This window comes from Lissotriton helveticus, chromosome 1_1 (genome assembly GCF_964261635.1).
Source record: "Lissotriton helveticus chromosome 1_1, aLisHel1.1, whole genome shotgun sequence".
In the NCBI taxonomy this organism is placed as follows: domain Eukaryota; kingdom Metazoa; phylum Chordata; class Amphibia; order Caudata; family Salamandridae; genus Lissotriton; species Lissotriton helveticus.
In genome coordinates this window covers 1885775921-1885802078 of record NC_136057.1, presented here as the reverse complement: position 1 = coordinate 1885802078, position 26158 = coordinate 1885775921, and the positions used below count along the sequence as shown (strand labels likewise).

The 26158-nt window shown below is 47.3% G+C and overlaps 1 long non-coding RNA gene across 1 annotated transcript in view; it reads right to left on the bottom strand.

Annotated features, from left to right (window-relative positions):
* LOC144775436 (uncharacterized) overlaps positions 1-26158 on the bottom strand; it is a 102795-nt gene that overhangs the window by 46515 nt on the left and 30122 nt on the right. Inside the window, exon 2 of the long non-coding RNA XR_013600553.1 lies at positions 5574-5855. This is a non-coding gene — a long non-coding RNA (uncharacterized LOC144775436). The remainder of the gene's footprint in view (positions 1-5573; positions 5856-26158) is intronic.

Here is a 26158-nt window from a genome sequence, read left to right as displayed (position 1 = left end):
TTGTCGTAGAAAGTCCTGATCTAGTGATGGAAGAAGGAGCCGAGTTTGTTGCAGAGGTCCTGAGAGGAAGGGACATCAGACGTTTTGCTTGGGGGTTTAGTGAATTCTTGTATGATACTGAAGAGTTCCTTAGAGTTGTGGGAGTTGGAGAGGATTCTGTCCTGGATGAAGTAGGGGTTAGGGTCCGGCTATATGTTTGAGGAACAACAGGGAGGGTGACGATGGAACTGCGGGTGGTGGACAAGGATGAAGGGTGAACTAGTCCACCAGAGGATGACTCTGTATCTGAAGAACCCAAGCTTGTGTCCTCCATGGCACTCATCACACCCTCTAGGTCACTGGGTCCCTACATGTCCGAACTGTTACATCCAGACCCACTGTGGAAAGCTGTGTTCCTAACAAAGTTGGTCCCTTCTCCTTTGCTTTTCCTGAATGAATATGAAATGAAATGCAAAATTGGTTTATTGCAACTGCGTTTTCACATCTGACCATCATTTATCAACAGAAAACATTTATTAATTGCATAGACCACACCGGCTTCAAGGTTTACTATATAGGCTTCAACATTAGCATGAGCACATGTATGCATGCTACATAATCTGGATACAGTTGGGCCCAGTTATGTCATAACCCCAGACAGCTCTAATTGTATTGGTGGACTTGTCTACACTCCATCCTTATGTCCATACTAGGATAGTAGATCACCTTGTATACTATGGCACTTGTAGTATACCATAGTAAAATGATGTTACCAAGTAGGATAGGTACAAAATATGCATTTCCACAATGTTCACACAAGGCCCAGATTTCACCAAATGTTAATTTACCGTAAAACCATCATGATGTTGTTGCTCGAATATGAATTTACCATGAAGAAATGAAAAGGCAAGAGGCATTTAGCAAAACAGGAACAAGTTGGTTTAATTAAACACAGTGGTCAGGAGAGTCTCGACAGAGTGCGTCTGAAGAAAGTCTCTTGTTGTATAAAGTTTCGGCTGACTATTTACACATCTTGTGAGGTACAGTAAAAAAATTCTCCATTCTTGAAAAAGCAGTCGTAAATTAACAAGTTTGGGCATCTGATAAGGACACAGATGGCTCTTGCATGATCATTATGTGTGGTGTGCATGTTGTGTCCTGATTGGCTGAGTGTTCCTATCTACATGTGGCATCTAGCTTTGTGGTATTTTTGTGGAACGCGTGCCTTTGGACTAATGTGTTTTATTGGGGCCAATTTCCTTGGACCTGTTTGTGCTGCACCTATCTGTTGGATTGATCAGAGTTTTCCCTGGGTGTCTTTGGGCTAAGTGAACCCCACCTGTAACCTTTCACTCAATAGGCATGGGTTGGGAGTAGCAGGACCTGTCTGATCATGTATCTCTGACTCAGGGTTGCTTGGGAGGTCACCTTGGCTGAATCCCACAGCAATTATACGAGTTCCTTAGAACTTCTGAAAATAATATGGCAGATATTGATATCATTTTTATTAACATTCTCAACATCATGTGTACAGTTGTTACAGCGTACATTGACATTGTCTTTACTGATATTGACATAGTTATGCATGCTAGATCATAGCGTACATCAACATTGTTTCTACTGGTAACAACATTGTAATGCTTGCATGGATTATGACATACATTGAGATTGTTACTGCTGGTATTGATACTGTTCTGCAGGCATAGATTATGGCATACATTGACGCTGCATTTATGGGTATTGACATTATTATGCGGGCACAGGTTATGGCACATATTGACATTGCATTTATTGGTATTGTCGTTGTCGGGCAGCACACATCATGGAATTCATTGACATCATATTCACCAATTCCAACAATGTCATAAAGGTCAAGTTAAAGACCAATGTACCATCAATATGTGCAGTAGCAGAAATAATGCCACATGCAAGTGCTCATTGCCTATTAATGACACTTTTGACTTGGAAATTCATCATATGTCCACTTCCAGAATAGTCTAATGAAAGTTGTACTGAAGTAGTTTAGCTACATATCACATTTAACATAGAAAAGTATCCTGGAGACATTGAGGGGCAAGGTTTTTGGAGATGGATACTCCAAGTGCACACAGAATAAGAGTCCTTATAGCCCTGTGAATATCCCCAATCCTTCTTGGTACTGTTGACAATACCATTCACAGATTGCATTCCTACAAGCCAATCCACATTTGAAGGTTGTTGTGTGTTAGTGAATATCTATGACATGAAGAGGTGGGATCACTATAATCCCCCCAGCCCGCACAAGATTGCAACCATGTTTAGTGAGGTTTCATCGACGATTGGGGACTTGTTTATGGTTAAACCAAAAAAGGGAAATAAAAACCATGGCAATCGACAGAGGAAATCAGGCTGGTACTCGTCGGAGTGCCGTGCTGGAAAGAGAGCTCTAATACTGGCAGTAAAGAGCGGTAATGCATCATTAATAGCTACCAAACGTAAGTGCTACAAAACTGTGTTAAAGGCAGCAAGGAGAGATTGGGAAGATGCCTTTTGGCAGGAACTCCGTGTCGCCAGTGTAGAGAAAAATGCCAAAGGTTTTTGGGACCTATTGCGGAAGAAAAATAGACCCATAGACACTGTTATCACATGCAATATCACCGAAGATCTGTGGTATTCCCACTTCTCAAAACTGTATACAGCATCAACAGCAGAAGCGATGGACTTTCCATTACCACAGATTCTTCGAGGTGATGAGAGCTATGAAGAAAGTCTATTTACCAGGAAAGAAGTTGAAACTGCTATAAAATCTCTGGTTCCTTGCAAAGCAGCTGGTCCTGATGGCCTTCCTGGCGACCTCCTTCGCGCGGATACAGGTGATTGGGGCATGCTAATCACATCGCTACTAAACGCTGCTATGGCAGGGGCCCCCCTCCCTGCTTCTTGGATGGCCGCTGAGGTGGTTCCCCTGCACAAAAAAGGCTCAAGAGATGATCCAGCTAATTATAGGCCAATCAGCCTAATAGATTGTTCCCAAAAAGTAGCGGGCAAGGTCCTCTTATCTAGAATTCAGCAGTGGGCAGACGAAAATAAGATACTCTCGGACCTCCAGGCTGGGTTCAGAGCTGGCACAGGAACAATAGAACAATCGCTAAGGCTGCTCATGATCCATTGGAAGGTCGTCACGATTGGGAAGGGTACCTTATACCTGGCCTTCATCGACCTTCGGACGGCTTTTGATTTGGTACCCAGAAACAACCTATGGAAGGTACTGTGTGATCTTGGTATGCCACCCTACTTGCTTTATTTGATCATGAGGTTCCATGAAAATAACTACGCCCAAATACGCTGGGGGCCAAATGGGCAAAAGACCCCAAGAATAGAGGTGAATAGAGGTGTGCGGCAAGGTTGCGTTCTTGCCCCAACCCTATTCTCCCTCTATGTTAATGGGGTGGTGGATTTCCTGACCAAGTTACCAGCAGATGCGCCCCGTCTGGCAGGTCGTCTAATCCCTACCCTGCTCTTTGCTGACGACACCTTACTTTTGTCAAAATCTCCAATGGGCCTCCAGAAGCTCCTCTCTGGTTTTGAGGATTTTTGCAAGCAGAGAGGTCTCTGTATTAATACAGATAAAACAAAGTATCTCATTTTGAACCCCCCGCAAAAACTCGGCCCCCCTCCAACACTGGGGCCTGTTGCACTGGAAAGGACCAAGATGTTCGACTACCTGGGCATCCGGATGGTGGACTCTATGAAATGGGATTGTCACTTGACCAAAATGTTGTTGAGCCTGAAAAGAGTGACTGGGGTCCTGTTGAAAGAGCAGAGAGCAGCTTCTACAAAACCAATAGCAGCGGTAATGGACATTTACTCGGCCAGAGGAGTAAGTGCAGCACTTTATGGGGCAGAGCTCTGGGGGATGTCAAATATGAAAGAGCTAACTCGAGCTGAGAACACCTTCTTGAGAAGCCTAATGTCTCTCGGTCCATCTGTCCCTATTTTACCACTGCAACTGGACATGGGCTGTCGGCCGATTGAAGACCAAGCGAAGTTACGCCCACTGCTACTGTGGGCCCGCATCTGGAGAGTGCCAGAGCTCTCAAGTTATGCGGATGGCCTTCGGGAGATAATTAATTCCACAGGTTGGTCAAAAATAAAATGGCTAAGGGACATCAAGGCCCTTCTTGCCAACCTGGGGCTGGAAGAAGCATGGCATCAACAGTCAGCCCCACCCAAAGCTACGTTAAAACAACTTTATTGGTCATGGGTGGTAAACAAAAGAAACTCTTCCACAACGACCTGTAAATCGACCAGAAACTTTGTGGAGTTCAAAGATGTCCCCATCAGAGAACTGTATTTGGACATCATTTCCGCCCCATGGGAAAGATCCCTGTACTTTAAATTTAGAATAGGTCTTCTCCCTGTAATGGAGCTTACATGTCACTGGAAAATTCCATATCAGACTGCTCCATGGTGCCCCTTCTGCCCTCAGCGCCGTGAATCTGTCCCCCATTTGTTATTCGAGTGCCCTGCCTACAAGGTTCCTCGTATGAAATGGATTAAACCAATGTGTCTCACCTTGGGCACTAGACATTGTATTGTGGCACTAAGAATATTACTCACAGACACTCGCACATTTTTTGCATGCGCCACCTCGAAATATCTTGGGTGGGCATGGCGGATTCGGTCAAAAAGACTTAGGCAAATTGTTTAATCATGATTTGAAATTTATGGTCAGTTTTTTTTTTTTTTTTTGGCCTATCTCTTTTAGATAATTTATATAAATTCCCCCCCCCAGAAATTGTAGGAAAAAACGTTTAAGGGGTTTTTTATGCTTTTTTAGCAATGTTTTAAAAGTTGAATTTACTATGTATGTATGCTTTTTAAGATATTTTTTATGTCGAAATAAAGCCTATTTGACTTGACTTGACTTGACTATAATCCTAATGATATGGCACATCACAGCACCATCTGGTATGCAAACAGAATTTGTCTTGTAAGACTGCGAGTACACACTCTCATATGATCTCTACATCTCTCTCCCTGATGCATGTCACCAGTCAATGAATGAAACTTGAAACTGTATTGCAGATTAAATAACTACAGGGAAAGGTACACCTGGCAATATGTAGGCATTAATGCTGACGGCATCAGTGATGTTTGCACACTCATGTTACTGTAGAATTCCAATTTACCAATGGGAAGTGTTGTCCAGTCGCTGCCTAAAAAGTGCACTGTACGCCATGCCACATGTAATAAGGCTGCCATCACATGAGACACAGATGTAAGGGAGCATTACTCCTTATACAATGAAGACTAGTGGCCTGTTTGGTACAATTGTCACCCAGAATATCAAAGAACATGAGGCGATTAATCACTTTAATCAGTCATGTGTCTGCTCAAGACAGTAAATTGGTAGTGGACTGTACTCTGCTGTATTCCTGGTAATCATTCAGACAAAAGACAAAGCACGTCAGCCTGCAGCTACTACCAGACCTACACAATCAATAACTCTTCTTATGAGTTGCACATGAGCCAAACCCTATATTGATGGGGAAATGCCTGCCTGTAACACACAAGTTAGAAATGTAACATGCATGACTCTGGCAAAGACTCACCCCCATGTAGCCGCTGTAAGGCCTTCAACTGCCCATGAAGCTCCACCTAGGCTACCACCAGAATATAGGGCATTAGAGAGTACAGGGTCCCGTGCGTGCCCCATCAACGTTGGGAGGACATCCCCATCTGGACCTCCATGATCTTCTGGGTTCAGTGCCTCAGTTCCTCCCACCTTTTGCTGCAATAGATGCTTTGCCTGCAATTAACCCCCAGGGTCTGCTCATTCCAGGCAGTGGCTTTCCAAATGTCTTGCTTTTCATGGGCGTTGACCTGTATGGATGCTATAGATGAATGGACAGATTATAACTGAAAATGTTTGGATATCTGTTTGGCTGACACACATTTTGTATACATCTAGCACACGCATAAATCAATAGTTAACACACTACATGACATTCTGAGCACTACAAAGACATGAATATACACTTTTGTAGTAATTTGCTGGCTATTCTCATCTCTAGTCATGTCCTACACTGACTAATCCAGCTCACCAACATTATGTAGCTCAGGGCAATCCTACATGTACTATGATGTGAGCTACTATGAAACACAACACACCATTGTGACTTTCTGAAGGGTAAACTACTTGTGCATGATTGTACAGACACATTTATAGCTAGGCCCAATGACTTGATGCATATGGTCTTTACAGCCTGGTACCACAGTATAGACTACATCCTAAGACGTAGGTCACAATGAAAGGGCTGGCATGTGTGTCACTGAGAGCTTCCTCTTTGGGGATGTGTGGACATGTGGACTATTTAATGGGATATCATACTATGTCTGATTGAGTTTGTTTGGTATGTACTGCCATCACAGGACACACCTCTTGCCATATGTGGCACTGTTATAGGGATGCCATCAACATACCATTGTATTACTTGGTTGATTGGTTGAATGTAACAAAGCTGGTGATTCGCATATCAAAATGTCTTCATAAGTAACCAACTAGCTGCACTGTTAACCCCTTCCATGCTCATGACGAGCTCAGCTCGTCATACAGTACACTGCTCCTGTGCTGATGACGAGCTGAGCTTGTCATGCACAATGGTAATCAAGGGGCTGCAGCACAGAGGGGGAATTGCCTTAGCACTAATGTGGTTAATGTGCCACATGTGCAATAGGCCTGTACAATGCAAGCATGACTTATGAAAATGCGACAACAGACCTGTAGGAATGACAGGTCTTTTATAAGTTAATGACACACATTGACAATGTGGGTCAATGGAAACAAGGATCAGGTCAGGGGGTTACCCTAGTCACCATTCTAAATGTAGTACATGTAAAAGCAATCAGGGCTACTAGTGGTTCAGAAAACTCATTTTGGAAAAATCCAAGGATCTACAGGTCAACATGGAGATGACTGTGCAACGGGTGCATTGCCACAGTAACTCTCTCCAGCCTTTGTCGTGACCCAGACTGGGCTCAACTCATTGTCAGGCCTTGCTCTCTGCAAGCTGAGCATATTGATCCCACGTGAACATCACATGTCCACCACTTTAATATATAATAGTACATCTTGTGGCCAATACATGGCCTAAAAGTTGTGTGGCATTCTGACTGTGTCCGCGAGGTATAGCTAGCTCCCAGACAACAGTTTGGCGAGCCCTGATCGGGGATGACTGATATGTGGTACTGTACACATAACGAACATCATCCTCAACTGCTTCCTGCGGTATACATACACAGCTCATGCTGTAAAGCCTTTACATTTCTTTGCACATTTACCATGATATGATTAGGAAATATATCATTTCATTTCAAAAACTTTATTTTACTTTGTTCCTGGAGCATAAAAAGTACATAAATACAAATTTAGAAAAATCATGATAAAAACAAGATCCTAAACCATTTAAAAACAATTGTTAATAACAGGAACTCATACAATATCGTCTTTGCATAAAAAGTGGATATTTGCAGTGGCATTAGTATTCATAGATATCTGCAAAATGCGTCACTATTGCAAACGTAAACAATTAAAAATTCATGCACCTCCACCAGTTGTTCCAATATCCCATCTTATGCTATGCCAATGTGTTCGAGGCAAAAATTATATACAGTGCTCGATAATTATAACTTCAGCATTTTACCATCATGAATACATCAAAAATTAAAATCGCACCTCAGCTAATGAAGTCAACTCTTGAATCACAGTTGAGGAAAGATTGCCTACACTTCAAAGAAGCACAAAGAAATGTCACAAGAGCATAACACACCACTGAGTTGTCAAGCTGTTGAATAAAAAGTAAGGCAGGGTGGACTGTGTAAAATGATACCTATGCAACACAGCCAATATTGATATTTTTCTTTGGACGGTATAAAATGGGCAGAAAAACGGAATATGGAAGTTTGACTGCGACGTGCCGTCACAAGTGCATAGAGAAACCTCACTTACAGAGTAGACATTTGCCGGCAACCCAAGCATCAGTGGAATGTAGTTTAAATGAAATCTTGCCAAAACAAGTCGGTGCTAGTTCTGGACAAAAGCCAGATCGGACTGCGGGCGGGGACTTTTGATAAGTTTACAGTGAGATCATTTCTGTTGAACTCCCATCTATTTGACGCAGCCTTAGCCAGAAAGATGTCTTTGAGCTTCATTTCTGAAATGCCCAAGCACCCAAGGGGGGATTCAAATAACGCACGTAAGCCCAGCTAACCCGGCGTGCACCTTACATAGCGCAATCTTGGGATCTTAAGTGCCAAGTACAATTTCAAACAGTCTCTCAGAGCAGCTTGGTTCAATGGTATTGTAGCCCTTCTCCAGATTGGATAGTGTTTACAATATAAGGTAACCCCAGTTCACTATGGCATATGTAATTTGCTCAACTACTTGGCAAAGATAGCAGCCTTTTGGCAAAGGTGTCCTCGACTCGCTGAAGGGGATCGATGTCCACCATCCCCCTTACCACTGTCCCAGATCTGGCAATAGCAACAGCTTTTGCTGGGTTTGGTGCCCAATTTCTTTGCAAAATTCAAGGTTGTGCCTATGTTTTTTCTAGTTGGAGACTTCGGTTTAGGACCAAGTTTTTCCAAGTAAACTTCCCATTAAATAGGATCCCAGATAGGAGAATGTTTCCGCCACCTCCACCTTATACTGATCTATATGAAAAGCTGGAAGTTTCTTTGGGCGTGTCCCAGTGGTAAATTTGTAAGACTTGGATTAATTCACTCAGAGGTCCAAGCTTTCCATGAACCCAGTGTACTCCTCTATGAGTCTCTGCAGTGCTTGGCCAGTTCTGGCTATAAGCACTGCATTATCCGCATAAAGGAGTATCAGGAGGGCGTCTGAAGCAATTTATGGAACATCCCCTCTGTACCCCGTCAGTACTGGTTCCACCCTATTGGTGGAAAGAGAGAAGAGGAATGGTGCAAGGATGCACCCCTGTCTAACGCACCATTCAATATCGAAAACATTTGTATACTCCCCCTCTCTACCAGAACACAGTCAGGCAGTCGCCCATGAGTAAACTGCCTTATAAATTCAATAATGGGTACATGAACTTCCTCCACAACAGACCACAATTTGGAGTGGGAAACACATCGAACATGGCTATGAGGTCCATAAAAGCCATCAAACTTTGGCCTTTCTTGGCCATCGTATATTTCACAATACCATGTTCAAGTTGAGACACTGGTCTATGGTCCCTTTGCGCTTTCTAAAGTCATACTGTTTCCATCAAAATGTTCCTATTCTCGACCCATTCCTCCAACCTGTTATGTATCAGATGCCCCAGGAGCGTGGCCATACTGTCAATCAAAGAAATTGGCCTATAATTTTTTGGGATTTATCGTATCTCTTTTTAGGTCTCGGCTAGCCGCGCGAAGTGCGTCTCCACCGAGAACCTTTTGTCGGCGTGTGAGCTTCCCAGGAGACAATCCTGGCCGCGCGCATCGCCTTGGAGGCGATTTCAAACTGACACGCGCACGCGAACGAGCGCTGTGGCCAGGCGCTGTCTCCTAGGAAGCTCAAAACACCACACACGCATGCGCATACACACACAGACACACACACAAGCGCCCACGCACGCACATACATACAGAGACACCCACCCCCCCACACACACGCGCGCACACACACACGAGTGCACCCCCCCTCTCCCCCGCCGTCGCACACATGCATACACACACGAGTGCACCGAGCCCCCGCCCTTTTCAACTTACCAGGTCAATTTAGAGGGACTCCGCTCTCCTTCTGGCGTCGCGAGACGCTTTCACTCCGCCTGACTTCTTTTCCGGTGCAGACGCAGCCCCGCCCCCGTCACCGGCGACTTTGCCTGACTTCCGGAGACATCGCGGAAGCATATATATGTATATAATAACTTTATTTGTTTGTACCCTCTTCTTAACCCTGAGTTTTGGAACGGCCAGGCCTGCATCTGATCTCAGACAGCGAACCCGTTTCAGATTTAACCTCATATAAACAGTTCTCATGGGCGAGGTGAGGAAGGTAGCCAGTGGTCGAGGCGAAAGCGATTTCAAAAGTCGCAGCAAACTTTCCGGAAGCCCAGATCCTGCTGTTGTAAGAACTTTTCTGTGTCTTTCAAGTGCGTTCTCCCTCACAGAAGGAATCCTTCCCCACCACAAACATTTAAACACATTCTTTGGCTGCTGAGGGCGGCCTGCGCGCTGCAGGTAACAGCCTGCTCTGTGCTTTCGCTCCCACTGGGGACTCGAACCCACATCCCCTCGCATTGTGACCTTTCCCCTCCTGCGTAACCCAGACCCACACAGTAGCTACTAGCTAGACCGTGTATGGACAAGGGTGCATTGAGATGGGTGAGGAGAGCAGAAAGGTGGCAATCAGTATTTTTGGAATGTGTGGTTATGCGTGGAGGTATTTCAATAAACACTTTGAATCAAATAAAAATGAGGGTAACTTTAAAATACCCTTTGAAAATCTTTAAGAGCAGTTCCTGTACTTTTCTTGAAGAAAGGGTAGCATTATTGGTTTTCTTACCAATAACTATTTTCTCAGTCAGGCTTCCGTCACCTCCACCTGCCCCCCTATATTTGCTGCTCTTTGACTTACTCAGAGTAATAGGTGTGAAGAGAGGGCGATCTTTGTTTCCTCTGCTTTGCCTTTTTCCATAATCCTTTCCACTAGCCCCTTGGTGCCCAGTGAAGGTCCACAAAGGCCTCCTCTTTGCCAGAAGTTCAGGGTATCCATGTAAAATAAATGTACATATAGTGTAACCCAGTGAAACTCACCTACTTAAACCATGGCTATCTTATAAATCCGGTGTGAATCTGGCCCTCGTGGACCTATGTTGGACACTCCTGCTATACTCGTTTCCGCCATTACCCTTGGAAGCTAGTATTTTAGGTCAAGGTGGTGCGCTAATTTTCCCTAATCTGAAGAGTTCCGTTTTCTGAGGGATGTCTCCCATCATCTAATCCCACACAACAAGAAATATTACCTGTAAGTAAGCGTTAATTAAGTGAAAGGGCACTCGTCAGGAGGCTACTGTAGTTAGCCATACACATTACGCGACTTTGAGCTATTGGCATTGTAAATGACAATGACTTTTATTTATATTTTTGTTTTTAAAACATAAATAAATGACCTTGCCATTTACAATGTCAAGACCTTAAACTCGCGTTAATTTACAATGCTAATAGCTCTAACTTTTGCAATGCCGAGACCGTTGCATTGTAAATGCTTTTTTTGTATATGGGTACAATTATTGATTGCATTCAGGACCTTGGGGGACACCTCTTAGCAACTGAGTTGAAAACAATTAATCAACAAGGGGGCCCAAAGGTCCTGGTGATCCAGACAGATGTCTAACGGAACCTCGTCAGGGTCTGGGGCCTTCAAGGTGCTATACTGGGCAAACACTCACTTTACCTCAGCCTCATAAAACACTTAGGAGCCGATTACGATGAGTGTCGGAAAGCCTCTGACTTCAGATTGAAGGCTTTCTGACACTAATCGCCGATTTCACTTCCAACCGCTTAATTACAATCTAGGCTGTAGGAATTGAAACTGGCCGTTCATTCTGGCTGGATTCCGACGGGCTTAAAGAGCCCATCGGGCAGTCGGAGACTGGCTCGTAATCCCAATGGACAGGGTTTCTGCCATTGGGATTATGATGCTCGGTTTCCCACAGGCTTTCTATGCTGAGCTTTCCGGGCCGGGCCCCCTTTTCCTTGCGGCCTCCTGTTGGGGGGCAAGGTCTATGGTGCCCGCTGTTGATTCCTTGAGGTGTTTGCCAAGCGGTGCAGGGATGAGCACAATCTATCATTTCTCTATGGAAGCTTGTACTACAGCTGTTTACCTATTTCTTACCATAACCTCAGACTTCTCACTCATGGGGTTGTGTAGTATGGGGGGACTGTGGACTCTGCCTAGCCCTGCTTCTGTCATCAGCCAGGCTCGGGGTTTGTAAAAGTATCCTAATGGGAGGGCAATTATCTGAGAGCCTAATAAGGGGGCATGGGGTAGTGTAGTAGAACGTCCCTCATTAACGTATGGTTATCAAAGTTAACCACAATACAGTCCCCATCTATTATTGTAGGTGCTGATCCCACCCACTCAATTCTTCTTATCTGAGCAACAAGAGTAGAAAAGTTGATTTGTGGACTTCTGTGAGAAGAAGCTTGTCTCCGCTGCCACGTGGACCCGGGGGCATCGACGATGACCAGGAGTCGAACACGGACTGTCCCACGAAGGCTCTTGCTGTCGGTGGTGTCGGCTTCCAGATTGGAGTCAACAGGCCTTGGCAAATGCAACCCACGCAGGAATCAAAGATGGCTTCTGGATCAGACCAGCAGGGTCTGACGGGCTGCTCCTTTTCAGGGGAGCAAGGGCCAGTCTGGAGCAACCAGACCAGTGGTGTAAATTTGAAGGTTCATCGTCACAGAGGCCACTAGCCAACGGACAAGTGACCGGACAGACGCGTCGAGCAGGAAAATGCAAAAGGGCCCCAAGCAGCACTCGGTGAGTGTGGAGAGGTGATCTTCGGTGCAAAAGCTGCTCGGGCTGGGGTTTCTCAATCCCCAATGCACAGCTTCGAGGGTGCCTCGGGAGCTGCATGGGAAGCACTTCGCTGGCTTTCCAAGATGGCTGGTCCCACGTCTCTCGTCGCCTCCACGGGTCTCAGCTTTGCTGTGGCTGTGGATCGGGCTGTTGGATGTCTGGGAATCCAGTTCTTGTTGATCTCTGTTGCTTGAGCTCTAGCGGGAGCTGCAACAAAGCAAACTGTTGAGCGCTTGATGGTGCCTGCTTGCACAGGGTGGTCACTCCTTGACCACAAGGGAGATTCTTCAGTCTTCTACGTCGAGTAGGATGTCGAAGGGTCCAGAGTTTCATATCAAAGTTTCTGTCAGGATTATCTAAAGTCTATGGACACAGCTCCTACCTTTATTTCAAATCAAGGGGCTGGATTACCTGCTAGGTCCCTCCTATAGGTGGGACCCAGGAAGGGAGTGGTTACACCCCTTTCCCTTTGTCCAGTTTCGCGCCAGAGCTGGGGCTGGAGTGCCCCAGCACCGGTTTGAACTGGGCTATGCATGGTACAGCTTGTGTGCCTCAGGCAGTGTCTAGTTTCACTCAGCCCCCCCTGTCTCAATCCACTATCTCCTGTCTGGGGTGGTGTTAGCACCTCCCTGTGACAGGAAACCTTTTGTCCAAGCCTCCCCTGCCAAGTTTCGGTCAGCAGCAGGAGGCCAGACTTGTGTCTGTGGCAGCAGCATCCATTTTGTGATGCTGAGGCTCTGGTTAGTTTTAACCGCGTTTAAGTACAGTAACATGTCTTCTCCCTCTAGAAGGGTGGAATGCTACCCCCGTCGCCAGAACTGGCTAGGGGGTAGTATTCCAAAGTGTATGACACCTTACACGACATGTTTTGATAAAGCCAGACCAAAGTTAGCAATAACTGCGAGGATTATAATTAGGGCTCCCGGTTTTCCGTTTTTACGGATATTTACATATAAATACAGACGGAAATCAATATTTCCTTTGTCTGTATTTATATTTAGAAACTGCAAAACACTGGCAAATGTTGCCGCGCTGCCGCTGCATGCTGTTTCCTCTGCACGCCCCTGGGAATTCATTTTAATCCCTTTCCATCACGATCTTTTAGCGCCCTCATGTGGACCCTGCCCCTCCTATGCCCCGGCAGCAGCAGAGGGTCTTATTCTCCGTCGTCAAGTGGGTGAGGGGGAGGTGGCAATTGTTGTCCTTTATTTTCTTAATTACCGTGCGTGTTGAATACCACAGGGTGCCTTGTGTCCCATAGTAGTATCATTAAGGCTCGGAGCCTGCAGTGTCTCCAGAACAGAAAAGCTTAACAGTTTATAGCAGGGGTGGAGGGAAAGGGCCCACCGTCGCGCCATTACATGATTGATTGCCTACTTATTCAGAGGTTAACAAACTGGGGGGCGGGATAGGGGCCAGACTGACTCGAGAGCCATGATTCTATCCCCCACCTGCCTTAACACAGCTCCGGCCTCCCCCTCATAGGAGCGTCTTTAGTTCTCGCACATACCACGCCTAGTAAACCCAGAAGAGCAAAAACCAAACACAAAACGAAATTAACAAACAAAACATGCGGTTATTTGTTTATGCATCATTTAAAATCATGGCCTAGTCTATGCATCTTTCCGCTTATATGAGAGTCAGGCAGCGGCTTTCAACAAACTGTGAAACTAGCGAAATGTGCCCACGTGACTGCTGCTGAGCAGCGCATTCCCGGAGTGCAGCTCCCATTATGCCACGGCAAGTGGCTGTGTTAGAGACTGGATAGATAAAGAACTGCACCGACAAAAACATGCACCCAGCAGATGCTGCTCTGGGCTTTAGTTGGGTAGATCCAGATTACTGGAGCCTTTCATCAGGGCATGTTAGCACGAGGCACAAGTAATAGACGTATGAGTTCAGAGAGAAATGTTAATACCATACCACTTATTAACATTACTGATTAAAGTTACTAAGCATATCACCTTAAAAAACTATAAACATTTTACCTTTCCACAACAATTGCATTGCTTGGACATTATAGAGACACCATTAAAATACAAGCCTAAAAAGGCGATTCTGTGAGCTCACACTAATACCTGACCCCTTTGTTTCCAAGCAGCGCAGCGATCCTCCTCACACGGGGCCTATAACTCACTGTGAATATCACAGGCCTCGGAGCACAGGTCTGACTCGGCTATCATGTGCCTTAAGAAGAAGAACCTATCGAATGCACTGCTTTTGAACACATTGCACAGAGGCAACGTTTCTTTCGTCCACTTTTTGCTTATTTTTCCGGTAGCGCTATACATTAGTCACGGGTAGTAAGCGCTATATAAATGCAGTTAGTAATGGCTTCTTAGCAGCCAGGGAGTTTCTGTCCTCAGCAATTCTCCTCCCTTTTCCCACAAGAGTAGTTCAAAATGAAAGGCAAAATATCCTAGTTTGCAACAAAGGACTACCAGGTATAGGAGTCACATGACAACCATACTAGTAGGCAGCATAGTTTAATAGTGATTGGTCTGGAGAAACAAACTCAGAATTTAAAACGTAATACCATGGTTGGGGAGTCTCTTTAATAATCAGAATTGATTTCTACCCAAATTAACCCTTTTTGCCACATTAGGATGATGAAAGACTGGAAGAAAAGCCATAACGCTCCAACTTATACCTTGCAATTTGCATACAGCTCTTACGTGACAGTTAATAGCTTACTGTTCTATGTTAATATTTTTACTAATTAACTGCAAGTAACAATAGGGTCTCTCTGACAAAAGCGGTAACCCACTGACCTATTTACATTATGTGTACCTCTCGAGAACTACTATGGAGTATTTTCTATTAGAAGCCAATTACATCTTGGAACTATTAACTTGTGTTTTAATTTTGGTTTCATGTATTATTTTATTCTTTTTAGAATGTCCGCAAAGTCTCTTGAAATGCACATGTGCTTCTACTACAATGGCAAAGTTCTCAAATGAATGTATTGTGTTGGCCAATCACAACCGGGCGCTGGTGTGCATTGTCAATTTAAATAAATGCGGAAAAATACTAGCTGTAACACCGTCTTTTGCTTGTGGCAATAATAAATGTGGATAAATACAGAAAAAATACCCCAAAAATAAATATGGATAAATACAGACGGAAATGACAAAAAAATAAATACCATAAAACCGGGAGCCCTAATTATAATGTACTTAAGAGTATATGGTATGGCAATATCATAGAACAGCTATAAGGACATGGTTCCGAAAGCTGCAGACAGGCTCAGCTCATGCTAGAGCACCATCTCACATAAAACCAAGCACTCTGCCTCCAGGATTGTTACGGCCTGCCATAGGAGTGACTTATAGTTGCATATGTGTCTATATGTAAAGGTAGATACAGGAATACTATACCTAAGCAAGGGGTGATTACACGACCTTGCCCCAGCTGAGTGATCAGCCAGTTGTGTCAGTTTGGATGGCCATCCAGGGGTGGCAAAAGATATGCTGCAGCCCCTGGTAGGCCTTGGGTGCACCTATGCCCTGGGTACCTATAGTACACTGTACAGGGGCTGATAAGGTGACTCAATATCCAATTAGTTATGTACCTAGGGTACATGGAGTCCACTTTACAGAGAGAGCAGATAGCCTGGGGCCCTGATTAGCAGGGTCCCAGACCAACTAAGTTGAAAACCAGCTAAACACAAGGCAAAAAATCTGGAGTAACCATAGTCACATATATATCCTTCTACAACTTCGTTCTGTAATTGCCTTAACTTGGGGACTTTTACCAAAATTAGAATATACGGACACACTGCAGGGGAAGATCCAGGTGTTGTACCCTTTTTACCCTGCAACCCATTTATTTACCTCGCTCTTCCCTGCCCCCCTACCACTACAATCTACCCTCCCTCACATGCTAGCATTCCGGGGGACTTGGTAGATAACTGACCAACTGGCCCCGCACGCACCAAATTGGAGGTCCTAGCTATGCAAGGAGGTGGGCAGTTTAAGTTTGCAGGTATTCTGTTGTCTTCCAGATGCAAATACAGTGCCCCTGCCAGGAGTTGTGATTCCTTGGGGCAGGAAAGATGGACTGATTGCTGAGAATACGCAACCCCTCCCCCCTTGCCGTACTAATTATTGGCATAGATACTGCAAGAGGTACAGCGTGGTTACTGGCTGTGAGTGCCAATCCCTAGATTGCGGGTTGGGCTCAGTGTGAGGTACTTTCATGTGGGAGTTTATCAATTGAGTTAGGCTCTTCTGTATTGAATCCAGCCAACTTAACACAGGTTTTAGAATCAATCGTCTTTATTGAGTGGTAAGACAACACAGAACACAGCTCGACTGCCTACATCCACTGGCCGGCAGAGCAAATTCTAGGAGTAGCAGACACAGCGTGCGGGCCTACACCCCGGAGGGCGACCCCGCGATAAAAGCGTCGGGCCGCAATAAGTAGCCTGTACAGATGCATAGCTACCACTTTTAAAACAGAGAAAACAGACATAAACAAAAGAAACATCCACTCCCCCCACCCCCCGAACCTCCCTACCGCCACCCCACACCCACCTCCGCATCAGTCTTGTATTCCTCCTCATACTCTCTACTGCCCCTAGGCCCACCTACCGCCACTCAGACAATCTTAGCAGTTCCCCAAGGCTCCAAAGGGATAAGTTGAAGGATCTGTAGGTACTTCGGACAAGTGACCTCCCTCAGGTCCCTTGACAGGAGACGCAGGAATGGACCCCACAGTTCCGCGTATTCAGCACCCTTCTCATCCATGCTCAACGAAAGGCGTTCCATAGCCAAAAGGTGCCAAAGTCTTCTAATCCAATCCCTCGGGTCAGGTAAGTCTGGGGAACCCCATTGCGCCAAAATGACTAGTCGCGCTGCCAGTAATGCTAATGCAATCTGTCTACCCCTCAGCGAGCGCAAAGGAAACGATTTGGTGTGGGGAAGCCCCAATAGCGCATGCTCAGGTGCTCGGGGGAATGTGATCTGGAAGGCATTGTCCATGTCATCAATAATCGCCTTCCAATACCTCTCTAACTTCGGAAAATGCCACAGCAGGTGTGTCAGGGTACCTGGGGAACCACTCCCCCTCCAACAAAGGCCTGAGTTCGTCGCATCCCAAGCCTTGATACGGGCTGGTGCATAATACCGATAAGCGACCACCTTATAGGCGGACTCCGTACCCTCTACGTTAGCAGTGGTGTGATGCACACGATAGAAAATGTGTTCCCACTCCTACGTGTCAGCGGCCGCCCCAGCTCCGTCTCCCAGTGAACCTGCGCCTTCGTACGCTGTGATTTGGGGTGAGTCATAATCATAGCATATAAGTCAGATATAAGCTTACGATCATCTTTCTTGCAGACTACCCATTGTTCAAAGGACGTCAAAGGACGGGACATAGAAGCAAAATTAGAAGGCTGGATCACCCGATGCGCCACCTGCGAGTAAGGAAAAACATCGGACTCTGGTAGAGAAAAATAGTCTTTACAGAGCTGGGGGAATGGAATCAGGCCGTCGAGGTCAAAGAGGGAACCCAGCCTCTTACAGCCCTCTTCCCTCCGGCGATGGAAGATCGGAGACGCGCAACCCGGGGGGAAATCTGGATTATCAACAATGGGAGTCATAGGGGAAGGGAAAGTAGTCCAACCCCTGCACTGTGCCAATTTGTCCCAGGCTTTCAGAGTCAGTGATGTCACCGGGGAAGAGTAGAGACCCCATGCTCTCTGCTTGCGAGACAGCCCCAGCTCGGGCCAAATATTACAGCCCCCCACCGTCTGATCCATGAAGTTCCAGTGCTTGCTGGACCAGGGCCTGTTCCACTCAATGATATAACGCAAACATGCCACCTGAAAGTAGGCCTTCAGCAAGGGGAAACCCATCCCACAGACTTAGGAGCAGTAACAAGAGATAAAGCAAGTCTTGGTCTTTTATTGCCCCACAAAAATGTATTAAGGAGTACCTGCAGTTTCTGAAGAGTACCCGGCGGGGGATTCAATGGTAGCATCTGAAAGAGGTACAGGATACGTGGGAGCACTGTCATTTTGACTGCCGCCAGCCTCCCGAACCAAGCCAAATTAAGACGGGACCAATTCGACAGCGATTTGGCCGTCTGATCCACCAACAGCTTGTAGTTGAAAGAGGCCGTTTTAGCTATAGAGGAAGTTAGGCGGATTCCCAAGTACTGAATATTGGAATGTACCACTGGAAGTCAAAGTCCTGCTGTAAATCCTGCACCTCTGCATCAGGAATGGGGATAATGAGTATTTGCGATTTGGAGAAATTAACTTTAAACCCCGCAACCTTACCAAATTCGAGGAGTTCTCCCGACAAGTGCCGCAAGGAGGAGTGAGGTTGAGTGAGCGAGAGGATCACATCACGGCATATAAGCTACTTTTGTGCGTATCAGCGCCGAACCGAATCCCCGATATATACCCATTTGACCGAATACGCTGGGCAAAAGCCTCCATATAGAGCGCAAAAAGCAGCAGGGATAAGGGACACCCCTGCCGTGTCCCTCTGTTGATGCGAAAGAGGGCAGACCTGCACCCGTTCGCCTGCACCACAGCCTTAGGTGCCGCATAAAGGCAGCGCACCCTTCGCACAAAGCTGTCGCCCAGACCGAACACCTTCAATACCGAAAACAGGTATTCCAAGTCCACACGATCAAAGGCCTTCTCTGCATCGATAGATAGAAAAAAGGCCTGTGCCCGAGAACGGTGAACCAGATCCGTGAGGTGAAGAAGCCACTTAGTATTATCTCCCCCCTGTTGTGTTGGAATAAAGCCTGCCTGGTCGGGGTCTATGATTCCATCCATCAGCGGGCTGAGTCTCGCTGCCAAGATACTTGCACAGAGCTTGGCGTCAATGTTAAGGAGCGAGATTGGTCGGTACGATCCACACTCCTTAGTATCCTTCCCGGGCTTGGGAATAACCGTAATGGCTGCTTCCAACATGGAGGGAGTCACCTCTCCCATATCCAAAAAGGAGTTGAAAAGGCGGTCTAAAAAAGGAGCTAGCTCCACACAATAGGTTTTATAAAAGATGGCAGAGTAGCCATCTGGCCCCTGGGATTTGGCCACCTTCAGGCGCGCAATAGCGGATACGACCTCCTCTATACGAATCGCGGCATCCAGACCATCTGCCAAAGTCTTAAGGAGAAGCGTAATGTCATAGGATGCCAAGTAAGCTGCTATTTTCTCAGAGTCCGATGCCTTCCCCTTGTACAAGCCCTGATAGAACTGCCGAAAGGATTCCACAATAAGTGAATCAGTGGTATGTTCCACTGCCTGAGAATCCTGAATGGACTGAATGGCCGTCAGCTGCACTCGTGCTCGCAAGCTATGCTCTAGCATCCTTCCCCCTTTGTCCCCGCTGAGGTAGAATTTGTGTCGCAGGCGCAAAAGGGCGTGCTCTGCCCTATCTAAATCTAGGTGCTTTAGCATGCGCCGCTTTGTCTCCAACTCCCTCCACACTCTTGGGGCCCGTCCTCTTATGTATCGCTTCTAAGGCACCCACTTCTTTTTCTAATTCCGCAAGCTTCTCTTTGCGCACCCGCGCATATGTGACAGCCAGGGCAATAAACTCCCCCCTAACCACCACTTTAAGGGCCTCCCATATCGATGCCAGGGACATGTCATTTTGATAATTGTTGGTGAAGTATCGAGTGATAGTATCCCTAATTCGAGTGACCGCGGACTCTGAGTGAAGTAGGGAATCTCGGAGACGCCAACTAGATGGCGGCGGCAGTTTGCTATGACAGGAGAGCAAGACTGAAATAAGAGCATGGTCTGAGAGGGAACGTGGGGTGGCAGTTGCTGCGGACAAGTGAGGTAGAAGAGAGGACGTTGCTAAGAAATGGTCTAAGCACGCATAAGTTTTATGTGCGGAGGAATAATAATAATAATCACGCTCAAGGGGATGCCGGACGCGCCACACATTATGCAGCCCATCCTCTAGCAACCATTGCCTCCCCCCCGTGACAGAGCCCCAGCTTGGTGAGACCGCATCTCAGACCTATCCAGTCCCGGGTCCATTACTATATTCAGATCCCCACCCACTAGCACAAATGCATCCGGGGATGCCAACACTTCAGAGAGGGCCGCCCGCAGGAAGGGCTCTTGTCGTTCATTTGAAGCATACAGTGACCCCACCGTTAGTTGCGTGTCTCCCCACTGTACACGGACAGCCAAATACCGCCCTCTGATATCGACCACCTGGGAGAGAATTTTACAATGCGCGCGTGCACTAAAAAGGATCGCCACCCCATGTTTCTTCGCTGGACCCGAGGACCACAATTGTACAGGAAATCGCCTGTCCTTCATCCGTTTAGTATCCCTAGAGAGGAGGTGAGTCTCCTGTAACAAGCACACATCACCTTCTGCATTCTCCAATAGGGAAAGGATGGCTGCACGCTTGACAGGATTATTCAGGCCCCTAACGTTCAGGCTTACAATCTTCAGGTCCCTACCCATAACCCCTGAAAATAAGGGAAGAGCCAGCGCGGTACCACAGGACAGTAGCGTTAAAGGGATCACTGTGAGTGCCCTGCGGACCTAACCTACACCTAACTACTAGGAGAACTGATGCGGAGCCCCAAAAATAACCCCAATCCCAAAACCAAACCCCAACCCCCACTAGAAAGTACTGAACCACACAGAAGAATGAAAATACCAAGAGTCTTGTGTGATGACTATAGTACGTCTGACAAAACCAACTGTTGGGGGAACATGGCCCCATCCTAGAACCTTACCCAACCCTGATACAGGGCGCCTCCAATCAACAAGGACAAGGAAAAGAACAAAAGAAGTACTCTCTCCCCCCAAGCGTCCCGCGTCCGGCACCGCAGAAGGACCCAACCAGTGCCAAGCTTGCGGACCTCAATGAACTCCAGTGTTATCATTCACCAGTGCAACCGAAGAAACAGCTGCTTCCCTCTCCAGGAGGCTCGCAGAGAGGTCCGGCTTCACCGGCGGAGACGATCTCCTAACTCGCTGCCATTCGGTAGAGCGTCTGCGCTGCCAAGGAGGGGATCCCAGCGGTTTCGGCCCGAGGTGCGGGCTGCTCCAGTCCTAGGGCCTCGAAGGCTGCATAAAGCAAGAGGATTTGCAGAAGTTTGCCCTTATGTTTAAAAATAATCCGAAATGGGTGTCCCCACGAACAGGGGATGTCCTGCTCCCGCAGATAGGCAGTGATAGGTTTAAAGCTTCTGTGCTTGATGAGAGTGGAGGCCGCCAGGTCCTGAAAGAGTGCCGGTTAATGGCCCCTAAATTGCACAGGATTGAGATCTCGGGCTTTGCGAAGAATCCTTTCTTTAATCTGAAAGTCATGCACACACATCAGAATGTCCAATGGCGGAGCTTTGGCACCCCTCAGCAGGCCAACGCGATGAACACGATCCAGCTGAATGTCCTGCTCTTCCCCTTCATCAAGAATCTGTCGGAACAGCGCACAGACATATTCACGCAGACTGTCCCCTTCCCCTTTCCACGGGACAGCTCGAATTCTCCCGCCGTCCGCCGACCTGCGGACCGAGCACCCAGCAGGGGGTCTCAACGCCCCAACAAGGCAGGCCCCCAGACAGCTTCACGCCAGATCAGGTCTCACTGTCTCATAGGGTCGGCGGACGTGGGCAGGCCGCAGGTAGACAAAATGGCTGCCCATGCACTCTCAGCTTCTTCCACAGCGCCGGCGGGACACTCTCGCAAACACAGGCCTCAGAGAGCTCCCACTCACGTGGGGCAACAGCTGATTTTCATGACACCACCCGTCGATATACGGGCCGAGGTGAGGCCCCTCTCTTTGCCCCAAAAGGCACAGAGCCCCAGTCAGGCAGCAAGGACCGCCTCACCCTCGGGCAGCAGGTAACAGAGAGCGGGGGTGGGTCACCAAGCACTCCACTCACTATCTGGCGGCGAGGCCCACCGCCTATGACACCTGTGGGGGCCTCCCCACCGTCCACCGGTTCGCAGACCGAGCTCCCGGTCCTGGGTCAGCCGCCCCTCAGCTCCTCACCTCGCACCGTCATTCGCTAGCGGGGCCCAGGCAATGCCTCATCGCACTACTGCGGCGTGGGAGCACACACCCGCCCAGCGGGGGTCTCAACTGCCGCCACCTTGTCAAGGTGGGCACCCAGGCTGCTCTTCATTGCACCGGACCTCGCTCCTCTGTAGGCCTGGCACTCGTGGGCAGGCTGCAGTCCGATACAATGGCCGCCACGCTGCTGGGCCGAGTACTGTCCGCCTCCTCCTCCGCCAGGATGCACACGGCCCTGGCCAGATTAACTGCTTAAAGCCAGCCGCCACTTCGACCAGGCAGGACGCCGCACCGCAGTGGGCCGACCCCCATTCCTTCCGCCACCAGGCCTGACAGGTGCCCGCAGAGTCAGCATCGGACCCCCAAGACAGTGATCAGCAACCTCTCAGCACGAAAAGAACGGCACTGCTGGATTCCAGACTGCTCACAGGTGCAGCAGCGCTCCGCAGCTGGCGTGGATGGGCACCAGGTAGGGCGATATCCAAAGCAAATTGTCAGGCGGCGCCGGAGGGACAGGTAAGCACGTCCTACTCTGCCGCCATCTTGGCCACGCTCCCTTAACACAGGTTTTAAAAGGATGGAGACTATACATTCCAGTCTGTGACATGTTTTGCCTATATTTGTAGTAGGTGGTGTCAAAGTCTTTGCTTTAAGGCCAGTCATCTTGTTAGCTTTTGGGGCTCTTTGTTCTCTTACCGCACCCCTTTTCTTCTTTACTGGGGTTTTCAAAGGGGGATCTGTCACTTCCTCTTGGATTCCATTCACCCCCTTAAGTCTGCTGGTATGGTAGCTTCCGTTATCGGGGCACTTTCACTAGTGACCAGCCCGCCACTTACCTCTTCCAGAGAAAGACATTGTTGCACAGGTTCTATCTCTTTAGTGAGCACATTGGCTGCCTGGACAAGGAACAAATAGAGGATTGTTACGATTTCCCCACCTGGTTCCGGTTGCTTTGCTTTCTCTTTCCCAATGACTTTTGTGTAACCAACCAAGTGGAGGGGGGAAGCAGCCAAGCCTCTCCCGGTCACTGAAAGGCACAGGATTGGCCCACCCTTGGCTTGGGCTTTGCCTGGCATGGCCCACACATGTTCCGCGCAATGGGACTCCCTCGTGCTTTAATAGTGGTTTAGATTGACGGCAGGTGGTAGCCCAACAAGGGCTTGTGGGACTTGATGTCCCCATCGTTTGCACTCCACTCCGCGATGGCTCCAACCTTTGATGCAGGAAAGCAGGGCACAAGTGCAGCACTTCATGGAGGACAGTGAGAGTAAAGAAGCACTGACCCAAGCACTGACCCAAGCAGCGTGGACAACACAAAGGCAGAGTGCATGGCCCCCAGTGCATTGGGACTCCCTCATTCTTTAATAGAACTATAGATTGATGGCAGATGGTATCCTAGCAAGTTCTTGTGGAACATGGAGTCCCCACCAGTCACTGTACACTCTGCAATGGCTCCAACCTTGGATACAGGAAAGAAGGGCACAAGTGCAGCACTTCACAGAGGACCAGGAGAGTAAAGAAGAACTTACCCTAGCAGTGCGGACACACACAAAGGCAGAGGGCGTGTCCCCACTGTAGCAAGACTCCCTCATGCTTTAGTAGCACTGTAAATTGATGCCAGGTGGTAGCCCAGCTAGGGCTTGTGGGACTTGGAGTCTCCAGCAGTCGCACTCCACTCTGCCACGGCTTCAACCTAGGATGCAGAAAAGCAGGGCACAAGTGCAGCACTTCACGGAGGGCCAGGAGAGTAAAGAAGCACTGACCTCAGCAGCGTGGACACACAAAAAGGCATAGTGCGCGTCCCCCTATATCATAGGTACCACTAAATGTGTACATGCAACAGAAGTAGAATCTAGAGCTTATCACACATCACAATGGTGATGTTAAGCACACAAAATACAGTGCTGTACAATACATTACATGATTGTCCTATGTAGGGACCACAAAATGTAACAACAGTAATCTGAAAACACTGTGGGACTCAGAGGCACGTTGTTGCCTGTGTGAATGGAATGGAAAGAATGGAGTTAAACAGAGTAAAATATGTATGTGAGATAGTTATGTGTTTCTCTGGTGAGCCATAGAGCTGGCCATACAGGGGAAGGACCTCTTCAACCAGTTTGTCCAGCTCCTCTGAAAGGAAGGCATAGACCCTCTCACATGCTTGGCATGGCATGATTGCTCCCAGAGGTGGCAAACAGCAACTAAAGTGGAGGAGGTGTTGATAGCAGCAGTGTCAGTGTCAATGTACATGAACGCCACATACGCGGTCATCAGCGTAGACGAACAAAGCCATTGGGCCACGACCGCCACAATCACCAACATTAGCCTATGCCTGTATGTGCTGTGGCTAAAGCCTCCATAGTGCAGTTGACTTCTCCCGGCGGCTGTAGTTTCTGAATGTCCAGTATGCGAGGTCAGGCATCCACCATTTTAGTGGTTGGAAGCACAGTATTGGTGACTGTTAAGTGCATCACCACCATTACAAATGTGTTGTAGCATGTTTCCATATGTACTACTCCATTTGCCCTGTAATTTCCTTTACACAAACCTCAATGTAGTGATTTATGGTCAGAACGCTATATAACCGCTCTGCACTGTACACCACCGATGACAGTATTTTGTGAGAGCAATTAAAAATGTACAATATTAAGGCGCTCATGATACATTTTTGGATGTATAATATGCACATTTCTGTTACAGACACATGTGAAGACCACAATGGGGATTACAGGTGGATGTTGGACAGTAGACTTTTAGTATGTGCATCATGTGTCATGCTTTCTGAACCAGTTATGTTTTGTCACATGACTTTTGGCTTACTCTTCAGATATGTTACTCTGGACACTGTGACCAATATTAAACTCCATACATAGGTAGCTTGGGAGAGGGAGGATACAACAGCCTCTAGTGTACTGGCCAGTCCCAGACCTTCAGACCATAGAAGGAAGGAATATCATTAAGAAGTTTTGTCTGAATAGGCAAACAATATAGGCTTCATGACATCAGTTGAAGCCTGATCTCCTTCCTGAAAACATTGAAAACACTAATCCCACATATATTCCACTTATTGCGAAACGTATGGCAGTATTGCATTTCACGGTAACAGGTTCCTTTCATTACACTGTGGCTATATCAGGTGGTATGTCACAACCAATTTTCAGTGGTGTACTACAAGACTTGCTTTCAGTAATGATGAGACACATTGACAGCTACATTCAGTTCCCCAGACGTGAGGACGTAGCCACCGTGAAGGTTGACTTCTATGGATGTGGTTGCCTCCCACGTGTGGCTGGAGCCATTGATGGCACCTATATCACCTTAGTGCCACTGCAGGCCAGGGACCAAGTTTACTGTAACAGGAAACACTATCATTCTATTAACATATAAGTTGTCTTCTTACCGTACTTGTACAACTCAAATGTCTGTGCCCGGTTCCCAGGAACAGCCCATGATTTCTCCAAACTGCGGAACTGCACTATACCCTACCTGATGTCACAACTACGACTAGAGAGGGTCTGGCTTGTTGGTAAGTTCCATCTGCTCTAGCTTAGTGTGGGTTATGTCCGGTAGTATAATCAGAAAGTGTGTAACT